The sequence below is a fragment of the Phyllobates terribilis genome, unplaced genomic scaffold (genome assembly GCF_046119375.1).
Source record: "Phyllobates terribilis strain yellow unplaced genomic scaffold, ASM4611937v1 Scaffold_1__5_contigs__length_1240528914, whole genome shotgun sequence".
In the NCBI taxonomy this organism is placed as follows: domain Eukaryota; kingdom Metazoa; phylum Chordata; class Amphibia; order Anura; family Dendrobatidae; genus Phyllobates; species Phyllobates terribilis.
Genome location: NW_027362761.1, coordinates 615,897,862 through 615,921,654, shown reverse-complemented (window position 1 = coordinate 615,921,654; position 23,793 = coordinate 615,897,862). Strand labels below are relative to the sequence as shown.

The 23,793-nt window shown below is 48.2% G+C and overlaps 1 long non-coding RNA gene across 2 annotated transcripts; it reads right to left on the bottom strand.

Moving 5' to 3' along the window:
- Positions 1–321: 321 nt before the first annotated feature.
- LOC141272990 (uncharacterized) lies at positions 322–23,749 on the bottom strand. Of its 2 annotated transcripts, XR_012322050.1 has the most exons (4): positions 23,516–23,749; positions 20,436–20,675; positions 15,155–15,311; positions 322–695 (listed from the first exon to the last, which is right to left on the bottom strand). It is a non-coding gene; the product is annotated as an uncharacterized lncRNA (long non-coding RNA). The 2 variants fall into 2 exon arrangements; XR_012322051.1 differs by lacking the exon at positions 15,155–15,311.
- Between the last annotated feature and the right edge of the window lie 44 nt (positions 23,750–23,793).

Sequence of the window (23,793 nt, the reverse complement as noted above, 5' to 3'; positions counted from 1 at the left end):
AATTCCGCACGCGTTTATCGCGCATTTTCCGCGCGTTTATCACGCGTTTTCCACATGCGGAATTGCCTTGCGTTTTTTATGCATTGGACTAAGGCAATTCCGCTTGCGGAAACGCAAAATTAAATGACATGCTGCGGATTTTTGAACGCGGCATAAACGCAGCATGTCATTTAATTTTGCGTTTCCGCAAGCGGAATTGCCTTAGTCCAATGCATAAAAAACGCAAGGCAATTCCGCATGTGGAAAACGCGTGATAAACGCGCGAAAAATGCGCGATAAACGCGTGCGGAATTCCGCATGCGTTTTTCCGGGAGAGGACTTGCATTTATGCAGAAATTTTCTGCTTCATAAATGCAACGTGGGCACATAGCCTAAGACTTGGTGATGCTTTATCAGTTTGTTATCACAGTTCTCTTTAAGTACTTAATGGAGAGTTAGGGCAAGGGGTACGTTGCTATCACCATAGTCCAAACAAACAGGGTCATCATCTTTGCTGCTGCTGCGGTTCAAAACCTTTTTACAATGGCTGGTGTGGAGCCAAGTGTCCTTGCCTTGAAGCTTGACAGAAGTGGCAGTGGTTAACAGCACTTGGAAAGGTTCACTGTATCTGGGCTCCAGTGGTCTCCTCATATGTCTCTTTACCACGACCCAGTCTCCTGGTACCCAAGTGTGAGTGCTGCTGAGGCAATTGGGGTCTGGGATAGAGGAAAGAACACAATTATGAGTAAGTCAAATGTTTATGCAACTCCAGAACATATTCAGTGAGAGAACCATAGGAGGCTGTAGCTGCTGTGGGAAATACAACCCTGTCTTAGGGACACTACCAAACAGTATTTCATATGGGGACAGCTTCTCCCTCCCCCTTGGGGCGGTCCTCACTGAATACAATGTGTGTTTCTTCCATGCACTTTTGGATTTTTAGCTTCAAGGTACCATTGAGACATTCCACCTTCCCACTACTTTGTGGATGATAAGGAACATGGAAAGCCTGTTCTATCCCAAGAGTGACCATGATTTGTTTCATTAGTTCCCCAGTAAAGTGGGTTCCTCTTTGACTTTCTATAGTTTCGGGCACCACATATCTACAAACCACCTCACTGATCAATTTTTTAGCAGTAGTTTTTGTGTTTGCTTTAGTCGCCGCCCAAGCATTTGGCCACCCAGAGAAAAGGTCAATGCATACCAGGGCGTATTCATAATTACCCACCTTAGGTAGCTGTATGTAGTCCACCTGCAGTCTCTGAAATGGGTAATCTGGTTTTGATGTGCATTTTCGTGGAATTCGAATAGGCCTACCAGGGTTATGTTTTGCACAAACTAGACATTCTTGAACATACTTTGCAGCCGTATTCGGGAACTCTGGGGCACACCAGTTTTGTAGCACCACTGCACACATAACACCCTTTGAATTATGCACCGGAGAATGTGCAAGGGCAGCCATCATGGGGAACAGGCAGCGTGGAAGGCAAATAAGTTTGTTTACCTGCCATACCCCTGACTGTACGGAGCCCGCTTTGACCCATGCATTCTGCTCGTGTGGGGGAGCCTGGGTCTGGAAGACCTGCAGTAGTTCGAGGTCCACGGCCACTGGGACCGGTGCAGGGGATGTCTCCTTATTTGAAAGGGGCTTCCTGCACTCCCTGACTCTGAGTCTCCTGGGGTTTCCGCACTTGCAATAGTCAGTATCTCTGTCAGAGGTAAACGTGCTGCTTCCTTAGCCGCCTGGTCGGCCAAAGCATTCCCTACTGCAAGGGGAGTTTGTTCCCGAGTGTGTGCTGACACTTTGACTATGGCTGCCCTTCGGGGAAGGGTGAGTGCTGCTCTACCGCTTGTGCATTCCTCATAGGTTTGCCAGCAGAGGTCAAGAAATGACGGCTTCACCAAATGGCGCCAAAGTCATGTGCAACACCATAAGCATATTGCGAGTCAGAAAATACATTAATTTCTTTACCTTTTCCCAGATTACACGCTGCAGCGAGTGCTTTAAGCTCTGCCTCTTGCGCAGAGCAGCTGGAGGGGAGTGGGTCTTGTGTCACTGCCTTACCATTGTGGTCTACTGCATACCCGATCAGCAGAGGGGTTAGTGAGTGGTACATCAGTAATATTTGCCAAGCCCTTTATTTCAGCTTCCATCAAAGCCTGACAATCATGTTCATGTGCCATATTAAATTGAGCTTCCTCGTCTGCTAATTTGAAAAACAGGGGCAAATCTTGGCTCATGGTCCCTCCCTCTTCCCCATCCTGATACTTTCCTCCCTTTCCTAAATCCACTGGAAGTAGTGTAGCTGGCTTTATAACATTACAGCTTTTGATAATTATATGGGGAGGTGTAAGGAGTAAGACTTCATATTTTGTCAACCTTGATGCTGAGAGGTGACGGGTCTGAGCCTGTTGAAGTATTTCAGATACAGCATGAGGAACTTGAAGTGTCGTGAGGGTGATTCCTAACACTATGTCCTCTGTCTTTTTAACAAGTTCTGAAGCAGCTGCCACAGCTCTAACACAAGTAGGAGAACCCATAATGACTGGATCTAGGGTTACAGAGTAACACCCTAGAGGACGCTGCCTACCACCATGTTCTTGGGTAAGGACACCAGATGCATGTCCAGCCTGTTCGTGGCAGTACAATGTAAAAGACTTGTCATAAGTAAGGGGTCACTGCTAGTGTTGAGCGAGCACTAAAATGCTCGGGTGCTCGAAGCTCGGGCCGAGCTCACCGTGATACTCGGGTGCTCGACACGAGCAACGAGCCCAATGTTAGTCTATGGGAGACCCGAGCATTTTTGCGGCGGCACCCCCGGCAGTCTGTAGAAAGCCTAAAAAGTGCCCAAAACGATAGTTACAGTGCTCAAAAGACATGGGGACACCATGGGGATCGCCCCAGGAAGCATTTCTGACACCCAGGTCACTGCTGTCAACAACGTGGTCAGAGGTATTAAGCCACTTTTACGAGCTCACAATAAAACGTTCAAAAATGAAACTGAAACGGTTTTCCTGTGAAATATGTTAAGGAATTTCTTTTCCAGGGTAAAGACTTGTGTATAAGGTAAAATAAATAACCAAAAACAAAAATACTCCTCCACACCTTGGGTTATGTTCACAAGTAGCATTTTTTATGCGTTTTTGCACTTTTGTATTGCTTTCAACCGTGACAAATGCATTCACCGGGAAATGTCATTTTAACATTTTACAACCTTATCTGGCCATGTGCTGTGGAACACATGCATACAATGCTGAAAAGACATGGGGACAGCATGGGGAAGACCCCTGGAAGCATCTCTGACACTCTGGTCACTGCCTAAAAGTGTGCCCATCAGAAGTGATCCTTGCCGCATCAGAAGATGCAGACTTGCAACTATCCCCGTGCAAGTCATTGTCCCAGTGCAGTGTTCAATTGTACCTCCCCCATTCCTTGCAATGCAAGCGCAAATATGCAGCCAACCACCCACCCACCCGCAGGCTGCAATATCATACTGCTAGCTTGCACTTGAAATGGGGCCTTTTAGTTTGGAGGAGGCCGAAGCTGGCCACTACCTCATGGCTGCTTCGGCAGCAAGGTATCCATGCTCAGTCCCCAGCCGCCCGGCGGCCGGGTGTCCACGCTCGGTCCCCAGCCGCCAGGGGGCGGCCGGGTGTCCATACTCGGTCCCCAGCCGCCCCGCGGCCGGGTGTCCACGCTCGGTCCCCAGCCACCAGGGGGCAGCCGGGTGTCCATAAATGGTCCCCAGCCGCCCCTATTTCTCCTGTGACCTTCCCCCACACTTTTCTTAGCCTGGCCTGCTTAGCGGCCTGGTATCCATACTCCGTCCCCAACCACTCCTATTTGTCCCTGTGTGCCTTATACATAAGATTAAGCGCGCATACCAAAACATTACCTGTGCCCTCCCCAGTGCATTTAGTGGGAAGGACAGCCTATTCCGCTGTAGTGTGTGCATGCCAACCCCCTGTTCATGGCACATGCGAAGATGCCTCCCGCCCTGCACCTGTCGTTGCAGACTTGCAACTATCCCCGTTCAAGTCCTTGTCCCAGGGCAGTGTTCAATTGTACCTCTCCCATTCCCTGCAATGCAAGCACAAGTACAGTGCTGGCCAAAAGTATTGGCACCCCTGCAATTCTGTCAGATAATACTCAGTTTCTTCCTGAAAATGATTGCAATCACAAATTCTTTCGTTTTATTATCTTCATTTAATTTGCTTGCAAGGAAAAAACACAAAAGAGAATGAAGCAAAAATCAAATCATTGATCATTTCACACAAAACTCCAAAAATGGGCCAGACAAAAGTATTGCCACCCTCAGCCTAATACTTGGTTGCACAACCTTTAGCCAAAATAACTGCGAGCAACCGCTTCCGGTAACCATCAATGAGTTTCTTACAATGCTCTGCTGGAATTGTAGACCATTCTTCTTTGGCAAACTGCTCCAGGTCCCTGATATTTGAAGGGTGCCTTCTCCAAACTGCCATTTTGAGATCTCTCCACAGGTGTTCTATGGGATTCAGGTCTGGACTCATTGCTGGCCACCTTAGAAGTCTCCAGTGCTTTCTCTCAAACCATTTTATAGTGCTTTTGGAAGAATGTGTTTTGGGTCATTGTCTTGCTGGAAGACCCATGACCTCTGAGGGAGACCCAGCTTTCTCACACTGGGCCCTACGTTATGCTGCAAAATTTGTTGGTAGTCTTCAGACTTCATAATGCCATGCACACGATCAAGCAGTCCAGTGCCAGAGGCAGCAAAGCAACCCCAAAACATCAGGGAACCTCCGCCATGTTTGACTGTAGGGACCGTGATCTTTTCTTTGAATGCCTCATTTTTTTTTCCTGTACACTCTATGTTGATGCTTTTTCCCAAAAAGCTCTACTTTTATCTCATCTGACCAGAGAACATTCTTCCAAAACGTTTTAGGCTTTCTCGGGTAAGTTTTGGCAAACTCCAGCGTGGCTTTTTTATGTCTCGGGGTAAGAAGTGGGGTCTTCCTGGGCATCCTATCATACAGTCCCTTTTCATTCAGACGCCGACGGATAGCACGGGTTGACACTGTTGTACCCTCGGACTGCAGGGCAGCTTGAACTTGTTTGGATGTTAGTCGAGTTTCTTTATCCACCATCCGCACAATCTTGCGTTGAAATCTCTCGTCAATTTTTCATTTCCGTCCACATCTAGGGAGGTTAGCCACAGTGCCATGGGCTTTAAACTTCTTGATGACACTACACACGGAAGACACAGGAACATTCAGGTCTTTGGAGATGGACTTGTAGCCTTGAGATTGCTCATGCTTCCTCACAATTTGGTTTCTCAAGTCCTCAGACAGTTCTTTGGTCTTCTTTCTTTTCTCCATGCTCAATGTGGTACACACAAGGACACAAGACAGAGGTTGAGTCAACTTTAATCCATGTTAACTGCCTGCAAGTGTGATTTAGTTATTGCCAACACCTGTTAGGTGCCACAGGTAAGTTACAGGTGCTGTTAATTACACGAATTAGAGAAGCATCACATGATTTTTCAAACAGTGCCAAAACTTTTGTCCACCCCCTCTTTTAGGTTTGGTGTGGAATTATATCCAATTTGGCTTTAGGACAATTCTTTTTGTGTTTTTTCATTGAAGACAAATTAAATGAAGATAATAATACCAAAGAATTTGTGATTGCAATCATTTTCAGGAAGAAACTGAGTATAATCTGACAGAATTGCAGGGGTGCCAATACTTTTGGCCACCACTGGATGCAGCCTGCCACCCACCCACCCCCAGGCTGCAACACCATACTGCTTGCTTGCTTGCACTTGAAATTGGGCCTTTTAGGCATGTGGAGGCGGAATCTGGCCACCACATCATGGCTGCGTCGGCAGCCTGGTATCCATACTCAGCCCCCAGCCGTACCGCAGCCGGGTGCCCACACATGGTCCCCAGCCGCCTGGGGGCGGTCGGGTGTCCATAAACGGTCCCCAGCCGCCCCTATTTCTCCTGTGACCTTCCCCCACACTTTACTTAGCCAGGCCTGCTTTAGGGCAGCATTGGACGAGCCCACCAGAGAACCAGACTCCTGAAACAAAGCTTCAGGTGATGAATGATGGATGAGGTGGTGGCAAAGGAGAAAGAGCAGGAGGAACAGGGACCATTCACATCACTATCAGGCCAGTCAACCACACATGTGTTGTAGGATATGTTTCCGTACCAAAAGGAGCGGTTCAGCTACACAGTTATAAGGCATACAGTGAGTGCAATGACTACCAAAAATTTCGAGGCACTCCAATGCCCCTTGGAAGTGACATGGAGGTCAGAGGGCCTTAACTAAACCGTTTTTTTCCATTTATAGCAACTGGGTCTCCTGTACACTGTTGGCCTAAGCAGTGAATGGAAGGCTTTCCAAAAATTATGAGGAACTGCAATGCCCCTTGAAACAGACGTGGATTACAGCGTACTAAAAACCTTCTACCCATTATTGGGGAGTGGGTCTCCCTTAGTTTTCGCCTTTGCATTGAAAAGCAAAAGCTGACTAAAATTAGGAGGAAATGCAATGCCCGTTGGAAGAGTCGTGGAGGTTAGAGGTAATTAAAAACAACATTTCAATGCCCCCTGGAAGAGCTGTGGAGTTCAGAGTGGTTTAACAAGATGGTTTTAATGCCCCTTGGAAGAGTGGTGGAGGTTGCAGTGGAATAAAACGACAATATCAATGCCCCGTGGAAGAGACGTGGAGGTCACAGTAGCTTAACAAGACGGTTTTAATGCCCCTTGGAAGAGCTGTGGAGTTCAGAGAGGTTTAACAAGACGGTTTTAATGCCCCTTGGAAGAGACGTGGAGGTCACAGTAGCTTAACAAGACTGTTTTAATGCCCCTTGGAAGAGACGTGGAGGTTGCAGTAGCTTAACAAGACGGTTTTAATGCCCCTTGGAAAAGTGTTGGAGGTCGCAGTAGCTTAACAAGACGGTTTTAATGCCCCTTGGAAGAGCTGTGGAGTTGAGAGAGGTTTAACAAGACGGTTTTAATGCCCCTTACAAGAGCCAAGCAGTACAGCATATTACAAACATTATTCCCATTATTGGGGAGTGGGTCTCCCATAGTCTTTGCTTATGCCTTCCAAGCAAAAGCTGCCAAAAATTAGGACGGAGGAACTTGCAATGCCACTTACAATAGCCATACAGTACAGCATCTTAAAAACATTATTCCCATTATTGGGGAGTGGGTCTCCCATAGTCTTTGCTTATGCCTTCCAAGCAAAAGCTGCCAAAAATAAGGACGGAGAAACTTACAATGCTGGCAACACGGACCAGGGTCACCCTGGTGGTATAGTGGTGGTGGAGGCTGATGATAAGGAGAAGCGCATAAAACAGCCGAAATGAGGAAGCGTATACCCATGTGTGGGTGTGAAGCATATGAATACACCTCCCAAAATAACACAGTAGATTTGACTTTATGTTACTCTGCTGTCATTTGGTGGTGATGAGAAGTCTGGCCCAATCCAGCCCTTGTTCATTATGATAACGGTCAGCTTGTCAGCATTGTCAGTTGACAGGCGAGTGCGCTGATCAGTTATAATTCCACCAGCGGCACTAAAACCACGCTCCGATAACACACTAGCGGTAGGGCAGGCCAGGACCTCCAAGGCGTACAGAGCGAGTTCATTCCAAGTGTCCAGCTTGGATACCCAATAATTAAAAGGCACAGAGGAATCACAGAGGACGCTGGTATGGTCGGCAAGGTACTCCCTCACCATCTTTTGAAACTTTCCACTCCTTGTGAGAGTACCCCGCGCCTCAGGGCCTGTCTGAAGGGAGGGTCTGAGAAAACTCTCCCAGAATGTTGACAGTGTTCTCCTGCCTCTGGTGGATTGGAGTTGCGTCTCTCTCGCCTGTACGTTGGTTGGGCAACGAACTGTGACCTCTGCTGCTAGCGTGTTCAGATGGGAATTTTTTTAACAGTTCTGCAGCAAGGGCCTTCTGGTACTGCCCCGTTTTTGTAGACCTCTCCACCTCAGGAATAAGAGAGTGAAAGTTCTCCTTGTAGCAGGGGTCTACAAGTGTCACCAACCAGTAATGACTGTCACCCAACATTTTGAAAACACGAGGGTCACGGTTAAGGCAGCGTAACATAAAGTCAGCCATGCGTGCCAGACTGGTAACGGGCAAGATTTCCGTGTCCTCACCAAGATGACGACTGACCATGCTCTCCTCCTCCTCCCCCCTGTCCTCAGGCCACCCACGCTGAACCAACTGTATGACAGTTGTACAGGTACTACCGTCTACAGCGCATGATACCAGCTCCTGTTCTTCCTCCTCCTCCTCTCCCTCATTGTCCCCCAATGCACGTTGGGATGAGATGAGGCTGGGCTGTGTGTAATCGACCGCTACGGCTTCTTGATCCATCTCATCATACTCTGGCTGCAATGCCTCCTCTTTAATTCTCTGCAGAGAGCGTTGCAAAAGACAGACAAGTGGAATGCTGACGCTAATGATGGCATCATCGCCACTCACCATCTGGGTGGACTCCTCAAAGTTTGTCAAGATGGTACATATGTCAGACATCCAGGTCCACTCCTGAGGTCTTATGTGTGGAGTCTGACCTGAATATCGACGGCCTTGTTGCAGCTGGTACTCCACAACTGCTCTCTTCTGCTCACAAATCCTTTGCAACATGTGGAGGGTAGAGTTCCAACGTGTGGGGACATCACACACCAGTCGGTGTGACGGAATGCCTCAAACGCTGCTGCAACACAGAAAGGGCGGCAGAAGCTGTAGCCGACTTGCGAAAATGAGCTGACAGGCGGCGTACTTTGACGAGCAGATCTGGCAACTCGGGGTACGATTTAAGAAACCGCTGAACCATGAGGTTAAGCACATGAGCCAAGCATGGTACGTGTGTGATCTCGCCTCGCCTCAGAGCCGCCACCAGGTTACGGCCATTGTAACACACGACCATGCCTGGATGTAGGTTCAGCGGTCTCAGCCACAGATCTGCCTGCTCTTTCACAGCTGTCCACAACTCACAAGCAGTGTGAGGTTTATCACCTAAGCTTATGAGTTTCAGCACAGCCTGTTGCTGCTTGGTGGAGGCAGTACTACAGTGCTTCCAGCTTGTAACTGATGTGGTGATATCGGAGATGGAGGCTGAACATGAGGAGGAGGATGATGCGCAGGAACTGTACACTGTGGGGGCAACTCTGACTGACATAGGGCCCGCAATTCTCGGTGTGGGGAGGATGTGTTCCGTCACAAGGTCCGACTGGGTCCCGGCTTCCACTATGTTTACCCAGTGTGCCGTCAGGGAGATGTACCGTCCCAGGCCACAAGCACTTGTCCACGTGTCCGTTGTCAGGTGGACTCTCCCAGTAACTGCGTTGTTGAGGGCACGGAAGATGTTTTGGGACACGTGCTTGTGTAGTGCGGGGATGGCACACCGGGCAAAATAGTGTTGGCTGGGGACCGAGTACCATGGGACGGTCACCGCCATAAGGTTGAGGAAGGATTCCTTCTCCACCAGCCTAAAAGGCAGCATTTCCAACGCAGTCGGGAAATGTGCGAATTTAGGACTGTGGCTTGTGGGGCGTTGGCTGCGAATTTGCACTTTCGTTCAAAGGTCTGGGATATGGACAATTGAACGCTGCGGTGGGACGTGGACGTGGATGCGGTTTCTTGAGAAACTGCCATAACAAGTGAAGACTGAGAGGAGGGGGCATCTTTGCATGCAGTATGGAGAGGGGATTGCCTTGCACACACAACAGGGGGTTCTATTGCACGCACAACAGTGGAAGAAGCAGTGGTGACACCCGCTGACACTGGTCGTGGACCCTGGGGTTCACCCCACAAAGTTGGGTGCTTTGCTGCCATGTGCCTGATCATGCTGGTGGTGGTCAGGCTGGTAGTTTTGTCACCCCTGCTGATGCTGTCATGGCAGGTGGTACAAATTGCCTTTTTGGGGTTATCAGCAGAGTCTTTAAAAAAATTCCAGACTCTGGAAGACCTACAGGTTGTACTGGCAACGTCCCTCGTGTTGGTGTTACGGGGAACTGTTGCCTGCCTTCTGTGTGCGGCCATCACACTGCTTCTTCCTGCCTGTTGGGGTACTCTGTCTCCCTCACCCCGTGTGCTGCTGGCCTCGCTCTGCATGTCCTCCTGCCACGTTGGGTCAGTTACTAGATCATCCACCACCTCCTCCTCTTCCACTTGTGCACCACGATCCTCCTCCTCACTTCCTGGCAATTGTGTCCGTCATCGTTCACCTCTTGTGACAAATTGCCAGCGTCGACTTCCTGTGGCCGTGGCAGTTCAAATATTTGGGCATCGCTATATGGGATCTCCTCTTCCACCACTTCAAGCGGAGCAGGCGAGGGGCACAAATCTGGAAATGGACCAGTGAACAGCACTTCAGAGTGTCCAAGTGTGGGATCAGTTGCTGTCTGACGACACTCGGCATGATGGGAGGAAGGAGCATCAGGGTGAGGAGGAGTATGCGGTCGACACTCATGACTACTAAGATTTGACCGTGTTGAAGACAGACCGGAGGTGGTGGTGCCCAGGTACCTGGAAGTATTATCTGCTATCCAATTAATAACCTGTTCACACTGATCAGTTCGCAATACTGGTGTTGTTCTGTGCTTCCCTAGTAATTCGGTCAAGAACTGGGAGTGAGAAGATGTGGCTGTTGGTTGTGGCACAATTTCACCTTGGCCACGGCCCCGTCCTCTGCACGCATCATCACCAGAACGTCCATTGTAAATGAAGTAAAATAGCTTACAATCGCACTATCAATGGAAAAAGGGTAATATAAAGTAGATTAGAACCGTGGAAGAGGAAAACCACAGTTCTATTTCTCTGGCCTACACCCGACTCTTTTAAACAATTTGAACAATCAGGGAGAAACTATTACTGTTTTTCTTTACGGAAAAAATACCAAAAGCTGAATAATAGAGATTTTTTAGCGTGGGAAGGCAAAACCACAGTTATTGTTTACTGGGGCATACCAGACAATTTTAAATAGATATATTTGCGGCTGAACAGTGAGTGACACACTCAAACAGTTTTTTTTAGGTAAAAATGGCCCAAAAGTGGATACTACAGAAGTTTGACCCGTGGAACTGCAAAACCACACTTCTATTTCTCTGGCCTACACCAGACTCTTTTAAACAATTTGAACAATCAGGGAGAAACTATTACTGTTTTTCTTTACGGAAAAAATACCAAAAGCTGAATAATAGAGATTTTTTAGCGTGGGAAGGCAAAACCACAGTTATTGTTTACTGGGGCATACCAGACAATTTTAAATAGATATATTTGCGGCTGAACAGTGAGTGACACACTCAAACAGTTTTTTTTAGGTAAAAATGGCCCAAAAGTGGATACTACAGAAGTTTGACCCGTGGAACTGCAAAACCACACTTCTATTTCTCTGGCCTACACCAGACTCTTTTAAACAGATATATTTGTGTCTGAACAATCAGAAGACACTATTACTGTTTTTCTTTACGGCAAAAAATGGCAAAAGCAGGATAATACAGAGATTTGACCCCTGGAACTGCAAAACCACACTTCTATTTCTCCAGCCTACACCTGACTACTTTAAACAGATATATTTGTGTCTGAACAATCAGGGAGAAAATATTACTGTTTTTCTTTACAGAAAAAATACCAAAAGCTGGATAATAGAGATTTTTTTACCGTGGAACGGCAAAACCACAGTTATAATTTACTGGGGTATACCAGACTTTTTTAAATAGATATATTTGCGGCTGAACAGTGAACGACACACTCAAACTGTTTTTTTTTAGGTAAAAATGGCCCAAAAGTGGATAATAGAGAGGTTTGAACCGTGGAACTGCAAAACCACACTTCTATTTCTCTGGCCTACACCAGACTCTTTTAAACAGATATATTTGTGTCTGAACTGTCACAGACACACTTTTTTTTTACATTTTTTTTTAGGGGGGGGGGGGCACCAAAAGGTTAATAAGATGGGTATTTGTACAGTGTGAAGGAGGGAAAAAAAAAAAAAGAGGATTTAGAGGATTAAAAAAAAGTTTTTTTCCTGGCCCCCAAAACCTGCAACTAAGTCCAGCAATTTCAGCAACAGGAGCAGCACACAGGACTGTAATGCAGCGTTTGCTGGTATAACCACTGCGTCTCCTATGCAGCCTGCCTGATATCTGGGATGGATATTAGTCCTGATAAGGACTGTTTGTTTGATTTTGCAGGCTTTAGAGACCCTACACTACCTATTTCGCACTATAAATCTCTCCCTAGCTCAGCAGCACTTTCCCTACACTGATCCTGGCCGTCTGTGTACAAGATGGCGGCGCGCGGTTTTAAATACTCGAGGTGACGCTGTGCGGCCAGCCAATCAATGTAATGTCCACAACCAACATGGCTGCGGCATTACAGTGACTGGCTGGCAATCCCTGCATGTTCATTGGCTCTGTAAAGAGCGCCAAACATGCAGGGCGGAGACCCGAGCTCCCGCCCGAGTAACCCGGAAATGCTCGGTGCTCGCCGAACATCCCAAGTAGCGTGATGCTCGGGCGAGTACCGAGCAGTGTCAAGCATGCTCGCTCAACACTAGTCACTGCCTTTCTGTAGAATGACAGAAACTAGATCATCGCATGTGGCCAGATATGCCTCCTGAACACCCTGGAGGCGCATTCTAAATGTTAAGGGGGTTTTTCTGGGAGCTGGGTAGCAAGGGCAATAAGTTCACTGGGAGACCAAGACCGATATGTTTCTACTGGCCATATTTGGGGGGGATCGTGTACCTGAACATTATCAACCATCGTGTATCTCGACTTCTCAAAAGCGTTCGATAGCGTGCCACATAATAGGTTGGTATACAAAATGAGAATGATGGGGCTGGGGGAAAATGTCTGCAAGTGGGTAGCTAACTGGCTAAAGGATAGAAGGCAGAGGGTGGTTATAAATGGAATATACTCAGATTGGGTAAGCGTCACTAGTGGGGTACCACAGGGGTCTGTACTAGGCCCAATGTTATTTAATATCTTTATTAACGACATAGTCAATGGGATAAATAGTAAAATATCAATATTTGCAGATGACACAAAGTTATGTAAAACAATTAATACAAAAGAGGACAGTGCAGACCTACAGAGGGATTTGGATAAGCTGGGTAGGTGGAGCATTAAATGGCAAATGAGGTTTAACGAGGAGAAATGTAAGGTCATACATATGGAAAGGAAAAATGGAAGTCACCAGTACTCACTGAATGGGAAATCATTGGGGAATTCAGAGATGGAGAAGGACTTGGGCATCTTGATTGATAGCAAACTAAATTGGAGTGCCCAAAGTCAGGCCGCTGCTGTAAGGGCAAACAGGGTAATGGGATGTATCAGAAGAGGTATAGCTGCAAAGGATGAGAACATTGTTCTTCCACTGTACAAAGCACTGGTCAGACCACACTTGGAATACTGTGCTCAGTTATGGGCCCCAATATATAGAAAGGATATAAATGAGCTTGAAAAGGTACAAAGGAGGGCAACAAAATTAATAAAGGGAATGGAGGGACTGCAATACCCAGAGAGGTTGGCAAAACTAGGACTATTCAGCCTGGAAAAGAGAAGGTTGAGGGGGGACATAATAAATGTGTACAAGTATGTTAGGGGACAGTATAGAGATCTTGCCCGGGATTTGTTCAAAAGGAGGGATATTACGGTAACAAGAGGGCATTCACTAAGACTGGAAGAGAAAAGGTTTCAGCACCAGCATAGGAAGGGGTTCTTTACAGTAAGAGCAGTGAGAATATGGAATTCACTGAGTGAGGAGACGGTAATGTCAGATTCACTACACCAGTTCAAGCGGGGACTGGATGCATTTCTAGATACCAGGCAGATTTCTGCATATACTTAAAAATAGAATAAAATAGTAGGTTGATACAGGGATTTATTCTGACTGCTGGTTTCAGAGTCGGGAGGGAATTTTTCCTCAGGTGAAGATTGGCCAAATCATTTGGGGTTTTTGCCCTCCTCTGGATCAACTTTAGCAATTACAGAACTAACAGGTCAAACATGATGGACGCAAGTCTTTATTCGGCTTTACTAACTATGTAACTATGTAACGCTGTCAACCAACATCCAGTGCTACTATACACGGACCTCCCAGATGTAACCAGCATTGAGGGCCTGGACGACAAGGGAATGATGACCTTTACCCCCATGCCACAACCAACCTCGTCTGAAGATCTGAGCTTTATGATTATATCAACTAACAAGGGGGGATGGACATGCCGCGACAGCCTCAATTGGTAACAAGGGCACTAATTGAGTGAAGACCAATGTCCCTCAGGCTCAAAGCATGACCCTGGGATAGCACTTCTATTGTTGATAATAACATAAATTTTAGGGGGGAAATGTAAAGTACATATTGATATTCATGCTACAGCAACTCCATTTTGTCTGCTTGCTTCAAAATCATGTTATTATCACTCCTTGCATAACATAAATTCTTTCCTTCTTTTCTCATGCTTCACATGCATCTTTCCCACACTAACATTTTTCTCACAAGAACATTCCATGAGACACCCTGCTCCCGTTATCTGAGTAGTCTGAGCCGGGAGGGGTAACCTTGTAAATTTCCATGATGCTTCCAACTAACGATGATATTTGACCATATATGTGTTTCCGTAATAATTGCACTAACATTGGCTTAAGCCTGTAGTAGGCTGTAGGTGATTGGCTATTGATATACTCAAAACAATATAAAATGCTGAGTAGAAATAAACAGGATTAGAGATTCTCTGAATCCTCCCATACAGAGCACTGTCTCCATCTGGTTTCCTGTTGGATTGCGCAATCAACCTTGTAACATCATAATTTGACACTCACTTGGTCAACCGTGAGAGGCCATTGCCCTCCCTCAACAGTACAATGAAATCTCAAGACTATCAAGGGATTCTAGAGAAATGTGCTGCCCAGTGTCAGAACGCTTGGTCTCAGTCGCGGGTTATGGGTCTGACAACAGGATAATGACCCAAAACACACAGCTAAAACCATCCAAGAATGACTAAGAGGAAAACATTGGACTATTCTGAAGTGGCTTCTTTGTGCCCTGACCTAAATCCTACTGAGCATCTTTGGAAAGAGCTGAAACATGTCGTCTGGAAAAGGCAACCTTCAAGCACGAGACAACTGGAGCAGTTTGCTCATGAGGAGTGGCCAAAATACCTGTCGAGAGGTGCAGAAGTCTCATTGACAGTTACAGGAATCGTTTGATTGCAGTGATCGCCTCAAAAGGTTCAACAAAATATTAAGTTAAGAAGAAGAAGAAGAAGAACCATCATTTCTGTCCAGGCCGATTTCATGAGTTTATTTTTTTTTAATTCTGTGGAAGCAGAAAAGCAATGTCTGACTTTCATTTGTTCATTTTCATAGATTTTTAATTTATTATTACTTTTGTCAGATTCAAGTTATTTCTGTGACCATTGTGGGTTTTTCTTTCATTAAACGAGGGCGACCAACAATTTTGACCCCGTGTGTACATATAATAATAATTTTTATTTTTATAGCGCCAACATATTCCGCAGAACTTTACAATTTTAGGGGGCTTGAAAAGACAAAAATACATTACAGAATAAGCATAACTCAAATATTAAGAGGAGTGAGGGACCTGTAGATAAGTGCTAGAGCGCTCTGAATTGCAGGGGTAGCGCTGCACACGGAGTCCCGGCCGGAGGCTCCAGTAGTGGCAGGCACCCGGATGTAGCAGTACCTTCTTCGTGCACGCAAGGACCTGCGTGATGTAAGGTCACGTGGTATACGCGACGGTAGATCACGTGGAGTCTCGCGATGGGTTAGGTACGGGTAGCACTGAGGACCTACTATAGATATCCCAATTATAACCACGTATAATTCTAACATTTATCTTTTGAGGAAAATCATAAAACGTCATTGGAATATCCTCAGAGGTGATAAGGTAGTAGGAGATCAGATCCCCTTAGAACCAAAACTCATATTTAGGAAAGCCAGAAACCTTGGCAACCTAGTAGCCCCATCCATAAAAAATCCTCCACCTACTGCTCTACCAAAAAGTTTATTTCCAAGCCCTGCCGGCTTCTACCCATGCAAGAAATGCTCAGTCTGCAGGAGCCTACATACTAAGAAACAGAACAAAATATCCCATGGGGAGATAGAACTACCTATAAAGGACTTCATTACCTGCACAACTAAGGGGGTTATTTACGGACTCAAATGCCCTTGCGAAAAACTGTACGTGGGACGTACAATACGTCCCTTAAATAGGAGAATAGGGGAACATCTGCGGAATATACGCAATAAGTTTCCGAAACACCCTCTCTCCAAGCATTTTCTGGATAAGCATGGGGGCTCAGTTAAGTATATACAAATTTCCTCAATATTATTTCACATCCCTCTACTGCTTCTTTCCCTTTCAGTCTTTCCACTATCAAACATGCTGGAACTGGGGCCTCGCCGTTTAGGTTAGTCAATTCCTTACTGTTGCCAGTCCCCATAACTGCAACCACTGTGCCACCGCAGAACTCTCTTCAGCACACCTAGAGCCTCTCAGACTCTAAATTTGATCCCGTCCCAGTCTCCTCTGATCCTCGAAAGACGGATCTGATCCTGTCCCAGTCTCCTCTGAGCCTTGGAAGACAGATCTTTAAGGAAGTACTAACACCGATTTTCCAGCCTTGTGAGCTAGGGAGATTCTTACACACAACCAAACAAATAACAATACCAAGCCTACTGCTCCACCTACTATTCCAATTATTTCTACATGATCATATAACATTTCCCAGTTCAGAGGTTTTCCTTCTACACCTTGTAAAGGCACTACGTGACAATTATATCTGCAATAAGTGTTACTTTTTATACTATATGTTTCCCAGTCTGGGTATACAGGCTAAGCAAGAACTTCAGCTACTATGATTTTCCCTCTCTTGAGCTTACACATAACAGAACACAGACACTGAGGACAACGATTCTGATTCATCAAAAACGACTTAATAATACGTCAATCATTCAAAGCACACTGCACAATCACTTATATTAATCCCCCTGCTGTATTCGGGCTACAAACTGCATTCAATTACCCCTTTCTTGAGGGTGCCCTTATCAATTTACAGGGGAATTCAATACCCTCAGAGTACTATCTTACCGTGAAGGATTCCTCTGTTATAGGCAATCACACTTCCCTGATCCTCTTACGGACCGATTTTCCTCTCCACCACATGTGAAGGAACACACCTAACGGGATCCCTTATCAAGCAGAGACCGTAGTCCCTTATTGGTCAATCAAAAATCATTCAGTCCCACATTCAAGGATCCTCATAGTTTACAATATCATACCAGACATTTATGACGTAGACAAAACAAACAACATAAAACAATCCTCCGACTCCTGAAATATACAGAACTGCGGAGGTGCCTAATCCCGACACGCTGGGCAAGGTTGGTATTTTGCACACGCCCGGACTGGCTGGCGTGTGCGTGATTAGTGATCCCACTGTACCAAGAACCAGGGAGTGCCTGGAGGGGTGTGACTAAGTATCAACCCGATCCGATCAAGGTCGCACGGCGTCTCAGTCGACTCCGTGCACCAAGGAGGAACCGAGCAGAGGGACCAGGTGCTACTCCTAGGTCAGACCCTGGACACGGCTGTTGACCCACACCGAGAAATGCAGGAACAGGTAGGTTAGGCTGGCTCACAGACAGGTGGGTATTGACAGGCATGACTGGTATGCAGACAGGTGGGTACTGGTAAGCACGGCTGGTATGCAGACAGGGGGGTGCTGGCAAGCACGGCTGGAGTGCAGACAGGGGGGTACTGACAGGCACGGCTGGCGTGCAGACAGGGGGGTACTAGCAGGTTGGAGCGCAGGCTGGATAGGGTCCAGTACAGACTGGGATAAGGAACAGAGCCGCAGATGCGGTAGACAAGCAGAGCAGAGCGAAACCGCAGGTGCGGTGGCCAAGGCAGAGCAGAGCGAAACCGCCGGAGCGGTGGACAAGGCAGAGCAGAGAGGAACCGCCGGAGCGGTGGGCAAGGCAGAAACGCTGGTGCGGTGAGCAAGCAGAGCGAAACCGCAGATGCAGTGAACAAGGCAGACCTGAGAGAAACTGCTGGAGCGGTGGGCAAGGCAGAGCAGAGAGGTACCGCCGGAGCGGTGAGCAAGGCAGAGCAGAGAGGAACCGCGGGAGCGGTGAACAAGGCAGAGCAGAGGGGAACCGCTGGAGCGGTGAGCAAGCAGAGCGAAACCGCAAGTGCGGTGGACAAGGCAGAGCGAAACCGCAGGTGCGGTGGACAAGGCAGAGCAGAGAGGAACCGCCGGAGCGGTGGGCAAGGCAGAACCGCTGGTGCGGTGAGCAAGCAGAGCGAAACTGCAGATGGGGTGAACAAGGCAGACCAGAGAGGAACCGCTGGAGCGGTGGGCAAGGCAGAGCAGAGAGGTACCGCCGGAGCGGTGAGCAAGGCAGAGCAGAAAGGAACCGCCGGAGCGGTGGGCAAGGCAGAACCGCTGGTGCGGTGAGCAAGCAGAGCGAAACCGCAGATGCGGTGAACAAGGCAGACCAGAGAGGAACCGCTGGAGCGGTGGGCAAGGCAGAGCAGAGAGGTACCGCCGGAGCGGTGAGCAAGGCAGAGCAGAGAGGTACCTGCCAGAGCGGTGAGCAAGGCAGAGCAGAGAGGTACCGCCGGAGCGGTGAACAAGGCAGAGCAGAGGGGAACTGCTGGAGCGGTGAGCAAGCAGAGCGAAACCGCAGGTGCAGTGGACAAGGCAGAGCAGAGAGGAACCGCCGGAGCGGTGAACAAGGCAGAGCAGAGAGGAACCACCGGAGCGGTGGGCAAGGCAGAACCGCTGGTGCGGTGAGCAAGCAGAGCGAAACCGCAGATGCGGTGAACAAGGCAAAGCAGAGAGGAACCGCCAGAGCGCTGGACAAGGCAGACCAGAGAGGAACCGCCGGAGCGGTGAGCAAAGCAGAGCAGAACAGGGCGGAAGGTGCAGGCAGAGAGGACAGGGCTCTGTTCACATGGAACAGACTGGAAGGGAAAAGCAGAACCAGATACACACAAGGTACTTTCAATGAAGTAGCGAGTGGACTCTAAACTCACAAACAGAAGTACAGAGACAACGAGTTGGGAGTTAGGGGCAGGTTCATATACTGCAGGAAAAGGGAAGGTACGGACATAGAGACAAACAGGTAATGAGCTAGGACACTGTTCAGACAGAGACTGAACCAGGAACATGGTAAAGGAACGAGCCTGGGAACTCAGCCCCCAGGGTGGCAGAAACAGACAAGAAGTCACAGGTTACAGGTCTGGGAATGCAGCCCCCAGAAATGGCGGAAAAAGACAAGCGGTAGAACTGGACCTGGCAACTTCAGAGTCAAAAGAGCACACTGAATGTTAGTGTTGCTCAGGCCCCTCCTACAGGGTGGAGTGGGTTTAAATATCCAGTGACTCACAGCAATAGGCTGGGGACACATTAGGAGTGTGCCCACAGCAGCTATAAGAATCAGGAAGTAACCGGGCCGCCGCCCTAAGCAATCAGACCAGAGGCATGCATACAGTATGAACAGGAGCACGGCTTGCAGACTGGACTGAAGGGTAAGATTGCGATCTTGCATAGTGGGAGGTGGTGCACAATGCAAGCACGCCGCCAGGGATGTTACAGTTGGTTACTCGTCACTTCATTCAATTATCATTCAACCGTCAATTATACATCTAAAAACCACATTGAAACATATAAGACAACAAAATCAATCACAGGCAAGGGTTCAAAAAAATGATTGTCTTGTTAGGACCACCAATTACCCGTCCTGGAGCCCTCTAGGTAGCACTGAATTATTAGTAATACAGGGGATTACATACTGTGGATTTTATTCAATGATTCCCAAAGAGATCCCTGTTGACGGGTCCAGAGGTGGTCCGGTTATGACAATCCCAGGTTTCAGGCACCATGTACTGTTATGGAGACCCTCTTTGGTTTAAGGAGAACTTTGGTTTAGACAGCAAAGGGTCTTCACATTGCCAGTGAGATTCAAATTAAGATACTTCATCGATGAAGGAAGAGAGACAGAATACATGTGACATGCATTGTCAGCAGGTAGAGTCTTCTGGTGTGGCAACAAAGACTCACCATATTTATTAGCTAGACAAAAAGCGGAACTTCATTGTTACATACAACTAAACAGAAAACCGAAATAGACATCAGTAACAAACACATTTCCCTTAGCCTTCTTGTCAAGGACTTCACGGGAAACCAGTATCTTAGTCAGACATTCCACAATGTAAATCTTAAACACTCAAGCAGACTTCAGACATAGCAAAAATATAAATTGATTTTTCTAAATTAATGATATCTAGATATTAAAAATTAACCATAACAAAACCATCTCAAACTTTGCTTTAAACTTTGGTCACGGCCCAAGCTTCAGGCAACCAAGGAACAAGATCGATGCATACCAGGACGTATTCATAAGTACCCACCTTAGTTAGCTGTATGTAGTCCTCCTGCAGTCTCTGAAATGGGTAATCTGGTTTTGGTGCATTTTGTGGAACTCGAGTACGTCTACCAGGGTTATGTTTCCCACAAACTAGACATGCAGTGGGTACGGAAAGTATTCAGACCCCTTTAAATTTTTCACTCTTTGTTTCATTGCAGCCATTTGGTAAATTCTAAAAAGTTAATTTTTTTCTCATTAAAGTCCACTCTGCACCCCATCTTGACTGAAAAAGAACAGAAATGTAGAAATTTTTGCAAATTTATTAAAAAAGAAAAACTGAAATATCACATGGTCATAAGTAAGGTAAGTATAATGTTTATTTTATTCTTTTTTTTACAGGTTCTAGGGTACCCGGGTTTGGAGGAGAGTTTCCTCTTCTCCAGACCCGGGTACCATCTGTACATTGAATCGCTTAATATCCGCATGTACAGATGCAGTGATGCGGATATTATGCGATTCAATGCAAGTCAATGGCGGCAATTACGCTGCATGTCCGCAAAATTAATGGACATGCTGCGGATTTTTCCGCAATGATAATCTCCGCAGCATGTGCACAGCACATGAGGATTATCATTGGGGACCATGGGGCACGTATTACCAAGCGTTTTCGCTGCGGAAATTCTGCGGCAAAAAACGCGTGAAAAACGCATAGTGGGCACGCAACCTTATAGGAACAGCGGCTCCATCAGCTGAGGCGGCAGCACCGGCCCCGGGGGAGTGACCACAGTATGAGGCTGTGTGCCCACTATGCGTTTTTCAAGCGTTTTTGCCGCGGAATTTCTGCAGCGAAAACGCTTGGTAATACATGCCCCATGGTCCCCAATGACAATCCGCATGTGCTGTGCACATGATGCAGAAGTTTCCGCTGTGGATTATCATTGCGGAAAAATACGCAGCATGTCCATTAATTTTGCGGACATGCAGCGTAATTGCCACCATTGACTTGCATTGAAACGCATAATATCCGTGTCAGCACATTTACACACACGGATATTATGCGTTTCAATGTGCGGATGGTACCCGGGTCCGGAGAAGGAGTCGCTCATCCAGACCCGGGTACCCTAGTACCTGTAAAAAAAAGAATTTAAAATAAAAAATAAAGATTATACTCACCTTCCGATGGCCCCCGGCCTCCTCAGAGATGATAGTGTGTTGGGCGGCTCGCGGTGGTGTGAGGACCTGACGTCGGCGGTCGTGTGACCTGTCACATGACTCAATGACATCATCGCAGGTCCTTCACACCACAAGACATCGGGGAGACCGGACACATCGGAGGAGACCGGGGGCTATAGGAAGGTGAGTATAATCTTTATCTTTTACCATTTTTATTCTTTTTTTTTAACTATTACTTGGTCACACTATATAAATCCAAGCCGTTTGCCGGTTGCATGGATATACAGTATATAGTGTGACCAAGTTGTCAAGCACTTTCCAAGTGATGCTAAAATCGCTTGATAACCTGCATGCGGAAATGCATGTGAAGAACGCTTCTACCTGGCGGGAAAAACGCATGTACAATCCGCATGTACGATCCGCGCGCACGATCCGCAGGCACAATCCGCGTGTAGGATACGCACGATCCGCGTGTACGATCCGCATGCACGATCCGCGTGTACGATCCGCGCGCACGATCCACGCACACGATCCGCGTGTACGATCCACAGGCACAATCCGCACGCACAATCCGCGTGTAGGATACGCACGATCCGCGTGTACGATCCGCACGCACAATCCGCGCGCACGATGCGCGCGCACGATCCGCATGCACGATCCGCGTGTACGATCCGCGTGTACAATCCGCATGCACGATCCGCGTGTACGAGCCGCGTGCACGATCCGCGCGCACGATCTGCGTGCACGATACGCACGATCCGCGTGTACGATCCGCAGGCACAATCCGCGTGTACGATCCGCACGCACGATCCGCGCGCACGATCCGCGTGTACGATCCGCACGCACAATCCGCGTGTAGGATAGGCACGATCCGCATGTAGGATCCGCGTGTAGGATCCGCGTGCACGATCCGCAGGCACAATCCGCGTGTAGGATACGCACGATCCGCGCGTACGATCCGCACGCACAATCCGCGTGTAGGATACGCACGATCCGCGTGTACGATCCGCGCGCACGATCCGCACGTATGATCCGCACGCACAATCCGCGTGTAGGATACGCACGATAAGCGTGTACGATCCGCGTGTATGATCCGCACGCACGATCCGCACGGACAATGCGCGTGTACGATCCGCATGCACGATCCGCACGGACAATCCGCGTGTACGATACGCACGATACGCGTGTACGATCCGCACGCACAATCCGCGTGTACGATCCGCACGCACGATCCGCACGCACGACCCGCATGCACGATCTGCGTGTACGATCCGCACGCACGATCCGCACGGACAATCCGCATGTACGATCCGCACGCACAATCCGCACGCACAATCCGCACGCACAATCCGCATGCACGATCTGCGTGTACGATCCGCACGCACGATCCGCACGGACAATCCGCATGTACGATCCGCATGTACAATCCGCACGCACGATCCGCGTGCACGATCCGCACGGACAATCCGCATGTACGATCCGCACGCACGATCCGCATGTACGATCCGCACGGACAATCCGCATGTACGATCCGCACGCACGATCCGCATGTACGATCCGCATGTACGATCCGCATGCACGATCCGCACGGACAATCCGCATGTACGATCCGCACGGACAATCCGCATGCACGATCCGCACGCACAATCCGCATGCACGATCCGCGTGTACGATCCGCGTGTACGATCCGCACGGACAATCCGCGTGTACGATCCGCACGGACAATCCGCATGCACGATCCGCGTGTACGATCCGCACGGACAATCCGCATGCACGATCCGCGTGTACGATCCGCACGGACAATCCGCATGCACGATCCGCGTGTACGATCCCCAAGGACAATCCGCATGTACGATCAGCACGCATTATTCCTGCCAGGGAGAAGTGGAGAAAATCTGCAGCATTTCTGCATGGTGGGCACTAGGCCTGAGGCTCCGCCGCCCTCCTCACCATCATCTGTCGGGCAGCAGCTCTAGTATCCACTGTGCGGCCTCATGTGTTACCATGGTGACGGCGGCCTCACTGCAGCGCAGAGGAGTCACGTGATGGATGACGGGGAGGAGCCGATATCAGTGTACAGCAGACAGCAACTGGCTGATACCAGAGAGAACAAGACGTCACAAGGGAGACAGAGCAGACCTGCTGCACAGTGTAGAAGGACCTGTGATGACGTCACCGTCATGTGATCAGTGCAGGAGGGGCCGGAGCTCAGGAGAGAACAGGTGAAG